The sequence below is a fragment of the Chiloscyllium punctatum genome, chromosome 33, assembly GCF_047496795.1.
Source record: "Chiloscyllium punctatum isolate Juve2018m chromosome 33, sChiPun1.3, whole genome shotgun sequence".
Taxonomy (NCBI): Eukaryota; Metazoa; Chordata; class Chondrichthyes; order Orectolobiformes; family Hemiscylliidae; genus Chiloscyllium; species Chiloscyllium punctatum.
This window is the reverse complement of record NC_092771.1, coordinates 19,590,594-19,606,987: the sequence shown is the minus strand read 5'-3', so window position 1 is coordinate 19,606,987 and position 16,394 is coordinate 19,590,594.

The following is a 16,394-nucleotide window of genomic DNA, read 5'->3' as shown; positions in this document are numbered from 1 at the left end:
AACCTGAGGATATAAAGGGTTTAGTCTTTCTCTTAGCTTGGGACAGAGAGCTGTACAGCTTGGAAACGGACCCTGTGATCTAACTTGACCATACTGACCAGATAGTTTAAATTAATCTAGTCTGATTTGCCAGCATTTGATCCATAACCCTCTAAGCCCAATTACAGTATTGTCGTTAGTTAATGTAGGCTACTGTTTGTAGTCAAAGGCTGAGTGGGCTTGTAATATATAGGCTGTACAATTAAAAACAAGTTGAATCTTTCAATGCCGTCTTACTTGTCTCAAGTTCTTGTTACAGGAATACATAATACATAATTGCTACATCAGTTGCAAATCCCCTGCTCAAGTCAAAGCCCATACCATGGTAGCAGTTCAATAAAACTTTTCACTGCTAGGTTATAGAACGTAGAACATTACAGCACAGTACAGCCCCTTCAGCCCTTGGTGTTAAGACCATAAGACATAGGAGTAAGGCCATTTGGCCCATCGAGTCCACTCCGCCATTCAATCATGGCTGATGGACATTTCAACTCCACTTACCCGCGTTCTCTCTGTAGGCCTTAATTCCTTGTGACATCAAGAATTTATCAATCTCTGCCTTGAAGACATTTAGCGTCCCGGCCTCCACTGTACTCTGCAGCAATGAATTCCACAGGCCCACCACTCTCTGGCTGAAGAAATGTCTCCGCATTTCTGTTCTGAATTTACCCCCTCTAATTCTAAGGCTGTGTCCACAGGTCCTAGTCTCCTCGCCTAACAGAAACAATTTCCTAGCGTCCACCCTTTCCAAGCCATGTATTATCTTGTAAGTTTCTATTAGATCGCCCCTTAATCTTCTAAACTCCAATGATTACAATCCCAGGATCCTCAGCTGTTCCTCGTATGTTAGACCTACCATTCCAGGGATCATCCGTGTGAATCTCCTTTGGACACGCTCCAGTGCCATTATGTCCTTCCTGAGGTGTGGGGACCAAAACTGGACACAGTACTCCAAATGGGGCCTAACCAGAGCTTTATAAAGTCTCAGTAGCACAACAGTGCTTTTATACTCCAACCCTCTTGAGATAAATGCGCTGACCTGTCATACCAATCTGAAGCCCATCTAACCTACGCTATTCCATGTACACCCATATGCTTGTCCAATGATGACTTAAAGTTATCATTGGAAAGTTAACACAGACTAACAGGTGTGAGTCTTGTGGTGTTGACCCTACCACTGGATCAGAGTATTGAGGTTCAAGTTTCACTTAATCCTGTAGGTAAGTTTGAGCAGGTGGATTTAAAATAATTTTCTAGGTAAAGCAAGTGATTAGGAAGACAAATGGTATAGAGTCACACAGCACGGAAACAGACCCTTCCGTCCAACCAGTCCGTGCAAAACACAATCCCAAACTAAACTAATCCCACTTGCCTGCTCCTGGCCCACATCTCTCCATATTGTTCCTGTTCATGTACTTTATCCAATGTCTTCTAAATATTGTAATTGTACTCACATCCACCACTTCCTCAGGAAATTCATTCCATTGTGAACCACCCTCTGTATAAAAAGCTTGTCCCTTGTCTTTTTTTAAAAATTTCTCTCACCTTAAAAAATGTGCCACCTAGTCTTGAAATCCCCTATTCTAATATAAAGACAACTATCATTAACTCAATCTATGCACCTCATTATTTTATAAATTTCGCCTGTTAACTTCCTACCCTCCAGTGAGAAATGTCCCAGCCCTTCCAGCTTTTCTTTATCATTCAAACCTTTCATACCTGGTGGTGGGAGTGTAAGAGCAACAATGCGATGGTGAGACTATACCTGCAGTACTGTATCCAGTTTTGGTCTCCTTGCTTATACTTAAGGAAATGCAATAAAAGTTCACCAGATTCAATCATGGGGTGAGGAGCCTTTCAGAGGAGGAGATAGGCTCATTTTTACCTTACTTTCATTGAAATATATATTTTAAAAAAGGGAACCTGATAGGATAGATACTGAGAGGAATATTCCTAAGGTTGGAGTCGTAGTCTCATGATAAGGTATGGGCTATTTAGAACCAAGAGCAGTAATCACTTCACTCCGAGGTGTGTGAGTCTTTGGAATTCTCAATGGTTTGCCAACCCTCCAGGATTGCTCTGGAGTCCCCAGGAATTAAACGTAAATCCCCTGGACACTTCCACTAATGATAATACACAGAGAAAACTAAAAATGGAGAAAGGCTGTGAGGGCATTAAAATTAACATCTTAAAATGTTTTTTCATTAATTTAAAATGTTTTGGAGGTGCAAGGAGAACAACGATGACGAGACATCATTGATTAGATTCTTTATTGATTAGATTACCGACAGTGTGGAAACAGGCCCTTCAGCCCAACAAATCCACACCGACCCTCTGAAGAGAAACCCACCCCCACTATATTTACCCCTGACTAATCCACCTAACACTACGGGCAATTTAGCGTGGCCAATTCACCTAACCTGCACATCTTTGGACTGTGGGAGGAAACCGGAGGAAACTCACGCAAACACGGGGAGAATGTGCAAACTCTACACAGACAGTTGCCCGAGGTGGGAATTGAACCTGGGTCCCTGGCACTGTGAGGCAGCAGTGCTAACCAATGATACATCATGTATCAAAATATCTAGGACTACATAGAATCAAAGCTGGCAACCCTACTGTGGGTGCACACTCAGTTGAGCATATTCAAGTTAAAAATCACACAACACCAGGTTATAGTCCCAACAAGTTTATTTGGAAGTATAAGCTTTCAGAGTGCGGCTCCTCCATCAGGTAGCTAGTGGAGTAGGATCATAGGACACAGAATGTACATAGCAAAAGATCATAGTGTCGTACGCTGAGACAATATATTGAAGAATCCTAGATTGCTGTCCACCCCAGTTTAACATCGGCACCTCCACATCAGAGTATACTCAAGACTGAGATTCCTTTTTGACTTTGGGGCATGACAGACAATGAGCATAGGGTGGAAAACAAAGTTGATGTAAATGTTCAGCCCTAATCTTATTGAATGACGGAGCAGGCTCCATGTGCTATATGATCCTCCAGCACCTTTTTTTAAATCCATTTGTGGGACTTGAGCGTCATTGGCCAGCATTGATAGCCCATCCCTATTTGCCCTTGAGAAGGTGGGGGTGAGCTGCCTTCTTGAATCGCTGCAGTCCACTTGCTGTGGGTTGACCCACAATGTCGGTAGGGAGGGAATTCCAGGTTTTTGACCCAACGACTGTGAAGGAATGGCGGTATATTTCCAAGTCAGGGTGGTGAGTGGTTTGGGGGGGGACTTGCAGCTGGTGGGGTTCCCAAGTACCTGCTGCCTTTGTCCTTCTATGTGGAAGTGGTCGTGGGTTTGGAAGGTGCTGTCTAAGGATCTTTGGTTCATTTCTGCAATGCATTTTGTAGATAGTACACAGGGCTGCTACTGAGCGCTGGTAGTGGAGGATGTGGTGCCAATCAGGCAGGTTGCTTTGTCCTGAATGGTGTCAAACTTCTTGAATGTTGTTGGACCTGTACCCATCCAGGCAACTGGGGAGTATTTCATCACATTCCTGACTTGTGTCTTATAGATGGTGGATAGATTTTGGGGTGTCAGGAGGCGAGTTACTTGCTGCAGAATCCCTAGTCTCTGAACTGCTCTTGTAGCCATTATGTTTGTGAGGTGAGTTAAGCTGAGTTTCTGTTCAATGGTAACCCCAAGGATATTGACAATGGAGGATTCAGTGATGGTGATACCGTTGAATGTCAAAGGGTGGTGGTTAGAGTATCTCTTATTAGTGATGGTCAATGACTGGCATTTGTGTGGAGTAAATGTTACTTGCCACTTGTCGGCCCAAGCCTGGATATTGTCCAGATCTTATTGCATTTGAGCACAGACCGCTTCACTATCTGAGGAGTCACGAATGGCGCTGAACATTGTGCAACCATTGTCGAACATCCCCATTTCTGAGCTTATGATAGAGGGAAGGTCGTTGATGAAGCAGCAGAAGATTCTTGGGCCTGGGACACTACCCTGAGGGACTCCTGCAGAGATGTCCTGGAGCTGAGGTGACTGACCTCTAACAACTATGACCATCTTCCTTTGTGCCAGGTATGACTCCGATCCTCTACTCTTAAGGTGCTGGGTTTGTAATCCTTCGGTGTTCCCCCACCCCAAATTCAAATCTATGACTCTAACCAGCGGATTGTTTGCCCCTGTTACCCATTAAATTCAGTTTTGCCAAGGCTGCTTGATGCCACACTCAGTCAAATGCGACCTTGATGTCAAGGGCTGTCACTCTCATCTCACCTCTGGAATTCGGCTCTTTTGTCCATGTTTGAACCAAGGCTGTAATGAGGTCAGGAGCTGAGTGGCCCGGGCAGAACCCAAACTGGGCATCACCGAGCTTAATAGCACTGTTGGTGACCCATTCCATCACATTACTGATGATAGAGAGTAGACTGATTGGGCTGTAATTGGCCAGGTTGAGCAGGACATATCTGGGCAGTTTTCCACATTGTCGGGTAAATGGCAGTGTTGTAACTGTACTGGAAGAGCTTGGCAAGGGGAGCGGCAAGTTCTGGAGCACATGTCTTCAGTACTATTGCCGGAATGTTCTCAGGGCCCATTGCCTTTGCAGTATGCAGAGTCTCCAGCTGTTTCTGGATATCACATGGAGTGAATCGAATTGGCTGGAGACTGGTATCTGTGATGCTGGGGACCACTGCAGGAGCCTGAGATGGATCATCCACTTGGCACTTCTGATTGTTGTGAATGCATCAGCTTTATCTTTGTACTGATATGCTGGGCTCCTCCATCAGTGAGGATGGGGCTATTTGTGGAACCTCCTCCTCTAGTGAGTTGTTGAATTGTCCACCACCATTCACAACTGGATGTGGAAGGACTGCAGAGGTTAGATCTGATCCATTGGTCATGGGATCACTTAGCTCTGTCTATCACTTGCTGTTTATGCCATTTGGCATGCAAGTAGTCCTGTTTGGTAGCTTCACCAAGTGGACACCTCATTTTTAGATATGTCTTGATGCTGCTCCTGCTGAATAGACTGTCCAACAAAGTGCACTTGTACAAAAAATGTAAAGCTGTATTTGTGACGTATGTATGTGTGGCTTTCTCTTTAGTCTCTCAGTACCACAAGGCGGTCCATACAAATTAACGACTGTGGACATTCATGTTACACTGCAAAACTGGTAGACTGAAAGCTCAGGCAACTCTGACCCAAGATTCAAAACTACACTCGCATGCTTCAAGCAATAATTGGTTAGCTTTGTTGGTACATGCTTTTCAATAGTGTTTGTTATGCATTCACTTTGAGAGTGCACGCTAACGTCCTAGTACCTAGACTGTAGAATTTGGGGCAGCATGGTGGCTCAGTGGTTAGCACTGTTGCCTCACAGCACCAGCGTCCTGGGTTTGATTCCAACCTTGGGTGACTGTCTGTGCGGAGTTTGCACATTCTCCCCGTATCTGCGTGGGTTTCCTTCGGGTGCTCTGGTTTCCTCCCACAGTCCACAGTCCAAAAATGTGCAGGTTAGGTGAATTGGCCATGCTTAAATTAGTCAGAGGGAAAAGGAGTTTGGGTGGGTTACTCTTCGGAAGGTCGGAGTGGACCTGTTGGGCCGAAGGGCCTGTTTCCACACTGTAGGGAATCTAATCTAACACATGTATCTAACAGTTAATGAAATTTGTAGTGTGAAGCAGTGCTGTAGACAGGACCTACACCAATTTGCCAGACTTGGTTTGAGTTTGGTGAGGTTGTAAAATCCCAACACTGCTAGCTTTTAGTTCTTAGTGATGCTGCAGTGATTAGTGTTCTTATCTCTAGGCCAGAAGATTTACATTCAAGTCTCATCTGTCACGGAGCTGTGTTATAATATCTCCTAACAAGTTAATTTAAGAATAATTTTACTTAACGAATACTTGGAGCAGACGTTGGTTGTCTTATGAGGAAGGATCACTCAGACTAGGCTTGTATCTGCTAGAACTGAGACACATAAGAAGCAACTTAATTAAAACCTGTAAGAAATTGAGGGATCCTGACCAGGCGGGTGTGGCAAGGAAGTTGCCCTCTATAGGACAATCTACAACTAGTGGCTACTGATTTAACATCAGGGTCGCCCATTTGAGGTAGAATTTTCTTTTCTCATGATGTAACAACTTCACAAACAGAGAGTTGCCTCTGATGGCAAGAGCAGTTCATACTCCACAGGAATTAGTGTTTGTTGTGCATTCACTTTGAGAGTGCACGCTAACATCCAAGTACCTAGACTGTAGAATTTGGGGCGGCATGGTGGCTCAGTGGTTAGCACTGTTGCCTCACAGCACCAGCTCCTTCTATTAGGAGTAGAAGTAAGCCACTCAGCCCTTCATATCTTGTCTGCCATTCAGTAAGAGCATGAATGAAATGATTTTATTGGCATATGAGGGTGGTGAGTCTTTAGAACTCAAGGTAGTGGAAGCAAAGTCTTTGAATCTTTTTAAAGCACAGGAAGATGGATCTTTGATGAGCTAAGGTGTGGCAGGTTGTATGGTAGGAAGGAACATGGAGTAATGAGATCAGCCAAAGGTGCGGTGCCAGCTAGGGAGATAGCGTTTGGGTTCCTGAGCCTGTCCGATCCAGGTTGGCCGAATGTTTCTTTCTCTATCCATTTTGTCTTCTTTCTTTTTCTTTTTCTTCATCTTCCTGTCAGTGGCAGAGGAGGCTGGAGTGGGACTCGTGGCAATGGTGGCGGCTCCATTGGTGGCATCGTGGTCGCAGTAGGCCCAGAGCAACTTAGCGATATTGGTGAGGTGCAGCCTGCACCTTTGGCTGCATGGTGGGCCCAGACCAGGGACTGCTAGTGGTGTCGCTGACGTGGAGGCTACAGCTTTGGCCATGTGCTAGGCCCAGAGTGGGAACTGCTAGTGGTGTCGCTGAGGTGGAGGCTGCAGCTTTGGCCAATGTGGTAGGCCCAGAGTGAGACTGCTACTGATGTTGGTGGAGGCTACAGCTTTGACTGTGTGGTAGCCCAGATCAAGACTGCTAGTGATGTTGGCGAGGCTGCAGCTTTAGCTGCATGGTAGGCCCAGAGCAGGGACTCCTAGCAATGTTGGTTTGGCGATGGCTTCAGCTTTGGCTGTGTGGTACGCCCAGAGTGGGGACTGCTAGCAATGTCAGTGAAGTGGATGCTGCAGTTTTGGCTGTGTGGTAGGCCCAGAGTGGGAACTCCTAGCGATGTTAGCAATGCTGCAGCTTTGGCTGTATGGTCAGCCCAGAGCGGGGACTGCTAGCGATGTTGGCGAAGTAGTGGAACCAGGGACCTCTCGGCATTGGCTGGACCTGGAATGGGGACCCACTGGGGTCTGGAGACTGGAATACCTTAGAGAAACCCTGGAGACTGTAAGAAAACTCGGAGTCGTGCTTTACAAGAAAGACTGTAAATTTGAATATTATTTCTTATTTTTTTCCCTTTATATTTTTCTGTCAATTGAACAGACATGAAAGTCTATTTAAATAATTTCTTTTTATTCATTTTGCAATCTAAAATGGCACCAGATTGTGTTGACAAAGCACTTTTGACTGTATTTTCCCAAATACATGTGCCAATAAAATAATTTCATTCATGCTCTTACTGAATGGCAGACAAGATATGAAGGGCTGAGTGGCTTACTTCTACTCCTAATTCCTGTGGAGTATGAACTGCTCTTGCCATCAGAGGCAACTCTCTGAAGTAAATAGAGCTTCAATCTGTTTGTGAAGTTGTTACGTCATGACCTCCTTTTAAGTTACTATTACATCTCCTGTTCGGTATGCCGTAGTTCATCAGAAAATGTCACCTTGTCACACCTCATGGCACCTACTGTTTTCACAGTTTTAAAAGGTTGGATCACCTCTCTGGCTTTACAATGAAAACAAATGCCATTCCTTGCTTCAACGCCTGTTCCCCCTCACTGAGCCCTTCGCACCACCATTACTGCTTTCAAAGAAATAGAGAGCAAAAGTTGAACAGGAGGATGTTGAAACTTTAAGATGTCAAAGCCTGATGACCTTCTTACAAGAACCCACAGAAAGTAGTTAGGGCCAAAACATTGAACAGAGGAGTTAGATACGGTTCGTCGGGCTAAATGGATCAAAGGTTATGGGGTGGAAACAGCCTATGGATGATCAGCCATGATAATATTGAACGGCAGGAGTACCTCTCCTATTTTCTATGTTTCAGAAGTACAAAATGTTGACTTCTGATCAAAGGTTGGGCTAAATGGATCAAAGGTTATGGGGTGGAAACAGCCTATGGATGATCAGCCATGATAATATTGAACGGCAGGAGTACCTCTCCTATTTTCTATGTTTCAGAAGTACAAAATGTTGACTTCTGATCAAAGGTTGGGCTAAATGGATCAAAGGTTATGGGGTGGAAACAGCCTATGGATGATCAGCCATGATAATATTGAACGGCAGGAGTACCTCTCCTATTTTCTATGTTTCAGAAGTACAAAATGTTGACTTCTGATCAAAATGTCCAGCAGCCAATATGTACAAAACAAAAAAAACCTTGAGCCTTGCAATTAAAATGATTAATGACTTAATTATTCGATTCCTCAGTTCTTGATAATAGTTGAACACTATGATTTGATTTATTACTATCACGAACTTGGGTACAGTGAAAAGTTTTGTTTTGCTTGCAGCACAGGCAGATCATACCGTACAAAGATCATAGGACGAGGATGGGAATGGAGTGAGGAATACAAAGTTATAGCCGTAAAGAGGATGCACAAAAAGGCAAGGTACTTAGAATTGAGTTTTAAAAGTGTACAATGATTGAAAGAAATGTGAAAATAAGATCTGCTATAGTGAGCTCACAAAGAGTCACCCTGTGTTGGCGCCATCTTGAATCCTATGGAAATGATACAAGGTTACGGAGTTGAGAAATTCAACCACATTGTGTGAGAAGCCAACATCTTCGATCCATGTTAATACCAAATGTCTAAAATTTGACATCCATGATTAGCCATGGTAACTGTTGGTATTGTTGTTGTTCAGATATTTGTGATTTCTTTCATCCTTTTACATTGGAGGTAATTATGAAGGAACTTGCCATCTTGGTTGTCTTGGTAAATAATAATCTGGAAGTGATTATTTGGAACAAAAATACAGGCGAAAAAGATCTTTTTTTTGTAATCTGTTCCAAAACCATTTGTTCCATTGTGTTTGGGTTGGCTGTTTGCAAGAACAGAGCAGCTCTTTCTAATCTTCTACCTTTTACGTGCTGTGTTGGATCGTTCCAATTCATATTTATTCACAGAATAGGATTTACAAACTAATCACTTTCTTGATGAAAATTGGTGAATTTTAATCAATGTCAGTTATGTCACCCTTGTCTACGAAAGGGGAAAACAGGTCAGATGTCGCATTCTTGATGGCTATCACCAATCTTTCCCAGAAGAGCTACAAGTGTGAACATAGCTTGTGGATAAGGTTGATTGCAGTATTGATGCTCCCCAATGCCAACTACAATTCACTGCTCAGACATGTATACAATAATTGATTGGATCAGCTTCCTCAAGATTGATAACACCTGTGGACCAGTCACCCAGGACAGGAGTGGCAAATACAAGAAAACCATGAAATAGCTAATTAAATCCAGGCGAGATTCCTGTGTGTCTCTATATTTCCCCAAGATTGATCTCGATGCAACTATTAACTATTGCATTAAACATTAATTCCATTGCATTTTCTCCACAATACTACCCATCGCACATTGGCCATTCATGACGCGGAGACACTTTCATTTGTGAATCTTTAGACGTTTATGTCTCTGAGGGCTGTGGAAGACTCAGCCACTGGCTATATTCAAGGCTGGGGATGATAGATTTTTGAACACTGATGAATTGAGATTAGAAAGTATGTGAGGAAAGTGGACTTAAGGGAAAGATCAGCTGTGATCTTTCAAAATGGCTGAGGGGGCTGATAATCTACTCTGCTTTTGCGGAAAACTTTTATGTGTTTTTTGCATTTGTATGTTTTCACAAGGTTGCACTTTCTGCTGAAACCTGTAAAGGATTGTAACAGACATTAATACTTAAAGTCATTGTACCTGCATGTGTGTGAGGGAACTACCTTGAGCAGACCAATGGGGGATCCCATTGAATAATTAGGGATATGTTCACAATAGACTTACGATTATGACATTGAATGATGAGCCCTGCAGTTGAAGATCAAGAACCAATTTTGGTTAATTGTAAAATTCAATAAACTTGTGCCTCTCCTTAGAAAATTGTCAGCAAAAGCTGTTGCGTTGTCATGAAGAAAATGACTTCTCCAAACTCTCTGACCCACACACCAGTCCAGTTGGATGCTGAACGGAATATTCTTACTATCCATAGATAGTCAACTCATCCTGAAAGAGGAACCTAATTTCCTTCACTCACAGTGAAAGTTGAAAAGCAGCCATTATTTATAATGTAAATCTATAAACTGTACAGTATGGCTGACTACAAATGTTTGCATATAAAATGGAAAAGAAAATCAGCAGCAGATGTACTCCACAAATGACATTGATGTAATGAGTGGAATAGAAAGAGGTCTCAGGCTCTTAGTGAACTTTATGCATAACATGTCCAATGAATGGACCAATAAATTGTGAACTGAGTCGATTAGAAATGTTGATTTTTAAATTCCAGTCAAGCGGCACCATGCCCCTGTTAGACTATGTTTCCAGTACGGTGTCCCCTCTCAGCCAACAAGAAATACAAAGCATTCACTGAGGTTGGAGACTGACTCTTAACATCAGAGTATGATAGTGGAACAGTGCGTACAGTTCTGGTCACCACATTACCAAAAGGATGTGGAAGCTTAGGAGAAGGTGCAGAGGAGGTTCACCAGGATGTGGTCTGGTATGGAGGTCACGAGCTATGAAGAGAGGTTGAGTAAATTCAGATTACTTTCACTAGAAAGATGGATGTTGAGGGGGGACCTGATTGAGGTCTACAAAATCATGAGAGGTATAGACAGGGTGGATAGCAAGAAGCTTTTTCCTCTGAGTGGGGGACTCAATTACTAGGGGTCACGAGTTCAAAATTAGAGGGAAAAGTTTAAGGGAGATATGTGTGTAAAGTCTTTTATGCAGACCTTGGTGGGTGCCTGGAACGCATTGCCAGCGGAGGTGGTAGAGGTGGGCACGATAGCGTCATTTAAGATGTATTTAGACAGATTCATGAATGGGCAGGGAGCAGAGGGATACAGATTGTTGGAAAATAGGCAACAGGTTTAGATAGAGGATCTGAATCAGTGCAGGCTTGGAGGCCCAAAGGGTTGCTGTGCTGTAATTTTCTTTGTTCTTTGTTTTTTGAATTTTGAGTAAAGTGTGGTAGAGATTTATAGCCTAGACAGAGGAAGTCTGAAACAGCATAGAATTGGTAAAGCAAGAAAATTATTTTAGTTTACGAAAGTATATCATCTAAAAGATTGAGTTTGGGATCACACTTCCTTCTGATGTGCTTCTTGGTTATGTTGCTTGCCAATGTTCTCGTTCTAGGCTGACACCCAAGGAGTGCTAGCTTGGGTGAGGTGTTTGTAGACACGTAAGATCCGTAGCTTGTGTCTTTGACCTGGGCAGGGGAGAAGAAAAACATTAAAGAGTTATCATACAGAGACTGACAGCAAGGAGTCATGAAAGAAAAAAAATTAAAAGGATTAAAAGATTAACTGTCAGAATTACTCCCAAGAAAAATATTTATTTGTGTTAATGAACAGGTCATTCATACAAAGTGCTAGATGAAATATTATGAGCATATTTATGTATGAAAAATAGAATGCTCATGGTTATTTGAGATGCTTGAGTTTTTAGCACCTGAGTACAAGAAATGTCACCAAGTCAAATATTGATGCCTTGGGCTGAATTTCCAGATCAATTTGTTAACACTCACTTGGGACTTGCTGTCTCCCGTCTTGCAATAAGATCACAGCGCAACTGTGAAAGCACTTCAAAGAAAAGCACATTGAAGTGCCATCATGGTTTGAAAGATGAGAAGTTCTGAAGAACGTTCACAGGAACTCGAAACGCTTACTCTGTTTTCTCTCCACAGATGCTGCCAGACCTGCTGAGTTTCTCCAGCAATTTCTGTGTTTTTGCTTTTTTTAGATCTCCAACGTCTACAGTTCTTTGTTTTATTTTGTTTGAACGTACATAACTGTTTGTTTGGAAGGCTTATTTAATAGACAGACAGACAAACATGCAAAAGATTTATTTCAGCTCTGAGTCACACCAGACACGATTTTTCCACTAGTGTCATGATGACGATATCCCATCTGATTTCACTGTCTTAATGAAACACATACTCCCTGTAGACACCTTGCAGGGGTTATATAACCAATGGTATTCTGCTTCGTGTTAGAAGGTAACACAGTAATTAGTGCTAAGTTGTGTAAATGTAAGTGGACGCAGCTGCCACACTGTTAGCAATGACATGAAGACCAATTATTCCTCTTCATTCCTGTCACTCAAATTTGGAATGAAACCAGGAATCTCGCCAATGGCTTCTATCACTATCGAATGAAGTCAAAAACTTGATGATATTGAAACAACAGAATGGCTATGCCATGAATCAGTCTGATAGTCACAATCCTACACAGTCAAAAAGCATTGAAGGAAATATTTTTGATAAAGTTGTAAATGCAACTTAGGTTCTGATGTAAAACTATGGGGTGTATTTTTCAGTTTGCCTTCCAGAGGGTTGAACTGTGTCATGGAGTAGCCATAAAAATAGAGGCCACTCACTTTAGATTCCCATGAAAAACAAGCAGTTACTCAGACAAATAGAGAGACAGTGGGGAAAGGAGAGTGGAGAAGGTGCTATGGTGATTACAATAAAGTCTTCCACCCAGACGTTTTGAAATTTAGCGCATTGAAATGTCACATGACTCAGTTCGGAACTCTTTTACTAGTGAGAAATTTCCTTGGAATCCTGTGAATTGATCATAATTCTGTTGATTTGGAAAAGATTTAGGCTTATTTCATTCATTTCAGTTAAATCCAGTCATGTCTATTGACACTGGCGTGGACTCCTGTCTTTAGGAAAAGTGATCACAGACCTAAGACTAGTGTTGGCCAGAGTTTCAAAGGGTTGGGCTTTTAACTCCTAAGCAGAGTTGGCATCCTAGAGCTGGTTACCATATTGAATGTTGCCACATTGGGTGTTGCATTAATTTCTTCCATCTAATCGGGGAAGTACTTTGTTTGGAGGAAGCAAAACTGACAATTTGAAACCTCGTGTGTGTTGTCAGTTAACCACCGACAGACATTGGAAATTGTCATTGAGAAGTTCTGGATTTGGATTGTAGAATCTAGTCACTTCTAGACACAAGCATGTCTGTGTTGAAGAGCCAGCAAAGAATGGAAGCTAGAAGAATGATGCAAATCACAACAACTTGTACAGCAATGAAATGTACCCAGACACATCACAGGAGTGCTTTGGAATCAGAGTCGTACTGTATGGAAACAGATCCTTCGATCCAACTCGTCCATGCTCTACAGATATAATAAATTTGCTAGAATTTGGCCCATATCCTTCTCAACCCTTCCTGTTCATATTCCATCTCAATATCTCTTAAATGTTGTAATTGTACTAGCCTCCATCATTTTCCCTGGCTGCTCATTCCATGCACAAACCACCTTCTGCATAAAAAAGAAGTTGCCTCTTAGGTCCCTTTTAAATCTTTACCCTCTCAATTAAACTTATGCCCTCCAGTTTTGGGCTCCCCTACTCTGGGGGGGGAGGCCCTTGACTATTCACCCTATCCATGATTTTGTAAACCTCTATAAGGTCACCCCTCGACCTCCAATGCTCCAGGGAGAATAGCCCCACACCATTCAGCCTCTCACAATAACTCAGACCCTCCAACCCTGGCAACATCTTTGTGAATCTTTTCTGCACCCTTTCAAGTTTCACAATATCTTTGCTATTGTAGGAAGACCAGACTGCATGAAGTATTCCAGTGTTATAAAGAAAAATATAACTCTCTATCACCCAAGGTAATACTGGAGAAGATGCCCAAAAGATTGGTCAAAAACATAGTTTCTAAGGAGGGTCTTAAAGAAGAAAATAATGGGAAGAGACGTAGAGAGGCTTAGGGAGGTCAGCTGAAGAATGGCCACCGGCAACAGAGTGACTAAATCCTTCCCACAAGAGGCAGATGCTTCTGAGGGTTTTAGGACTGGAGGATGTTTCAAAAGTCAGGATGCCATGGAGGCAAGGTAGAGGAATTTGCTTGTGTGAGAGTCATTCTAGAAGGGTGACAGGATTACAGATGAAGGGCTTTTGCCCAAAATGTTGATTTTCCTGCTCCTCGATGCTGCCTGATCTCTGCTGTGTTTTTCCAGCACCACTTTAATCTTGAGTCCAATCTCCAGCATCTCCAGTACCTACTTTTGCCTCGGTGGGCTTGACTTGACTGGACAGGTCAAGCTTAAAGACAAGTCAGGGGCATTTAGACAATCTACAGTTTATGGAGGCTAGAATGTAGGAGGTCAGCAACAGGTAGGTTTGAAGAATCAAGTCAAGCAGAACAAATGGGTGAGGAAAGAAACAATTTTAAATTAACTTGCATTTCTGTATTTCCTCTTTTTTTAAACATTTAGTGGTAGGTTTTTGCCAAAGTTGCTATGTTTTCTTTTTCACTTCCTTTTTATTTTTGTTGCACATCATCTCAGTCTGGTATTTGGCGAACAGCTTGTTTTTGCTGATCTCTTTGCTTATATTATTCTGTCTCCTTTTGTATCTGTTACATGACTGGGGAATACTATTGTAGAGTGGGGGTGGGTGATGGAAAGAACAAAGTTACTCTCTTTGTCTAACTGCCCCACAAACTGAATCTTTATCAATAAAAAACAAAAGAATGGATGCTCTAAATCAGAAACAAAAACAGAAATTGCTGGAAAAGCTCAGCAGGTCTGGCACCATCTGTGGAGAGAAATGACAGTTAGTGTTTCAGATTGTGTGACTGAAGAAGGGTCAGGTTTCTCTCCACAGATGCTGACGGACCTGCTGAGCTTTTGCAGCAATTTCTGTTTTTGAATCATGCTCAAGTTGATTTTGGGTTTGAGAAGCCTATTTGCATAGACTATTTCAAATTTGTTCTACTTGGTGTTCCAAATAGTTCTAATTTTTCAGTGTCATCACATTTCTGGTAATTGCTGAATCAGTGAACCCTGCTTTTATCATATTCTACCTTTGCCTTTTATTATGTTTTACTTTGACAACATGAGTTCGTTCATACCGCATGTAGGTAGGAGGGGCTAATCCACTTCCATCTTTGAACTTTTGACCCACATTGCAGAAGATGCATTTATGTTGTGGCTTGAGCTCAGTTCTCTGGGTGTGATGTCTTCCGTAGCTGACAGTTTCACTTCCACAAGACAGTCTATGGTTTAGATCAATCCCTAAGTTATAACCAACTTTTAGTGATAGGGCAAAGTGGAAAGAAAACGCTTTGATGTGGTGGTGAAGTTCTCATGTAGATGTGTCACTGTGTTTCCTTGGATATAAAGCATAGTGTAACCCAAACCAAAATACCTCTCATATCTCCTTAACACTTTGGCACCAGGGAATATTCTCCATGGGCTCATATTGTATTGTTTTGACCCCTCGCTAAACTAAAGCAAATCTCCATCCATTACCAGAGATACAAGATATTCATCAAAGGGAGAGAAATCGTTCCAACTTCTATACATAATTTTAGGGTGAAGAGTATGAGGCGTGGAGGGGATTTGAAGAAGGTTTCTTTTTCACCCAGAGTGCAGTGGAATCTACCGAGGAGAGTCGTTGAGGTGGGAAACCTCACAACTTTTAAAAGGTACATGGATGAGCATTTGAAATGTCATAACATTCAAGGGTATGGGCCAAGTGCTGGAAAGTGGGATTTATGTAGATAGGTCAGTACAGACTCAATGGGCTGAAGGGCTGTAACACTCTACGACTTATATGAGTGTGTATATGCTTCCCTGAAGAAATTGCCACAAATCAAACATGTATCCTGACTATAATTATTGTTGAATGTAATAAAGTTATGGTAAATATATTTAGTAAAGCAAATTTCCATAATTCTCTATGATTCTTTGTGATAGCAACCAGATCGCTCCATTAGCATTAATGGCCAATGTATATTGGCAAATTTTGCCTTGTCTCTCATGACAGCTTTTGGTAGGATTCAGACAGAATCTCCTTTATGTTTCTTTGTAAACGAATGACTTATTTTCCAATCATTTCACTGGAGAGAAAGTGCATAAAGTGGTATTTTACCTGGCAGTGGTGAAAGTGTGTCTTTGGATCAGATTACGTTCAGTTGTTTTACTTAATTTATGTCAGGGCTAAAGTTATTAATAAACCTTTTGCAGTCAGCACTTAGCCAATGATCAATGTGGAA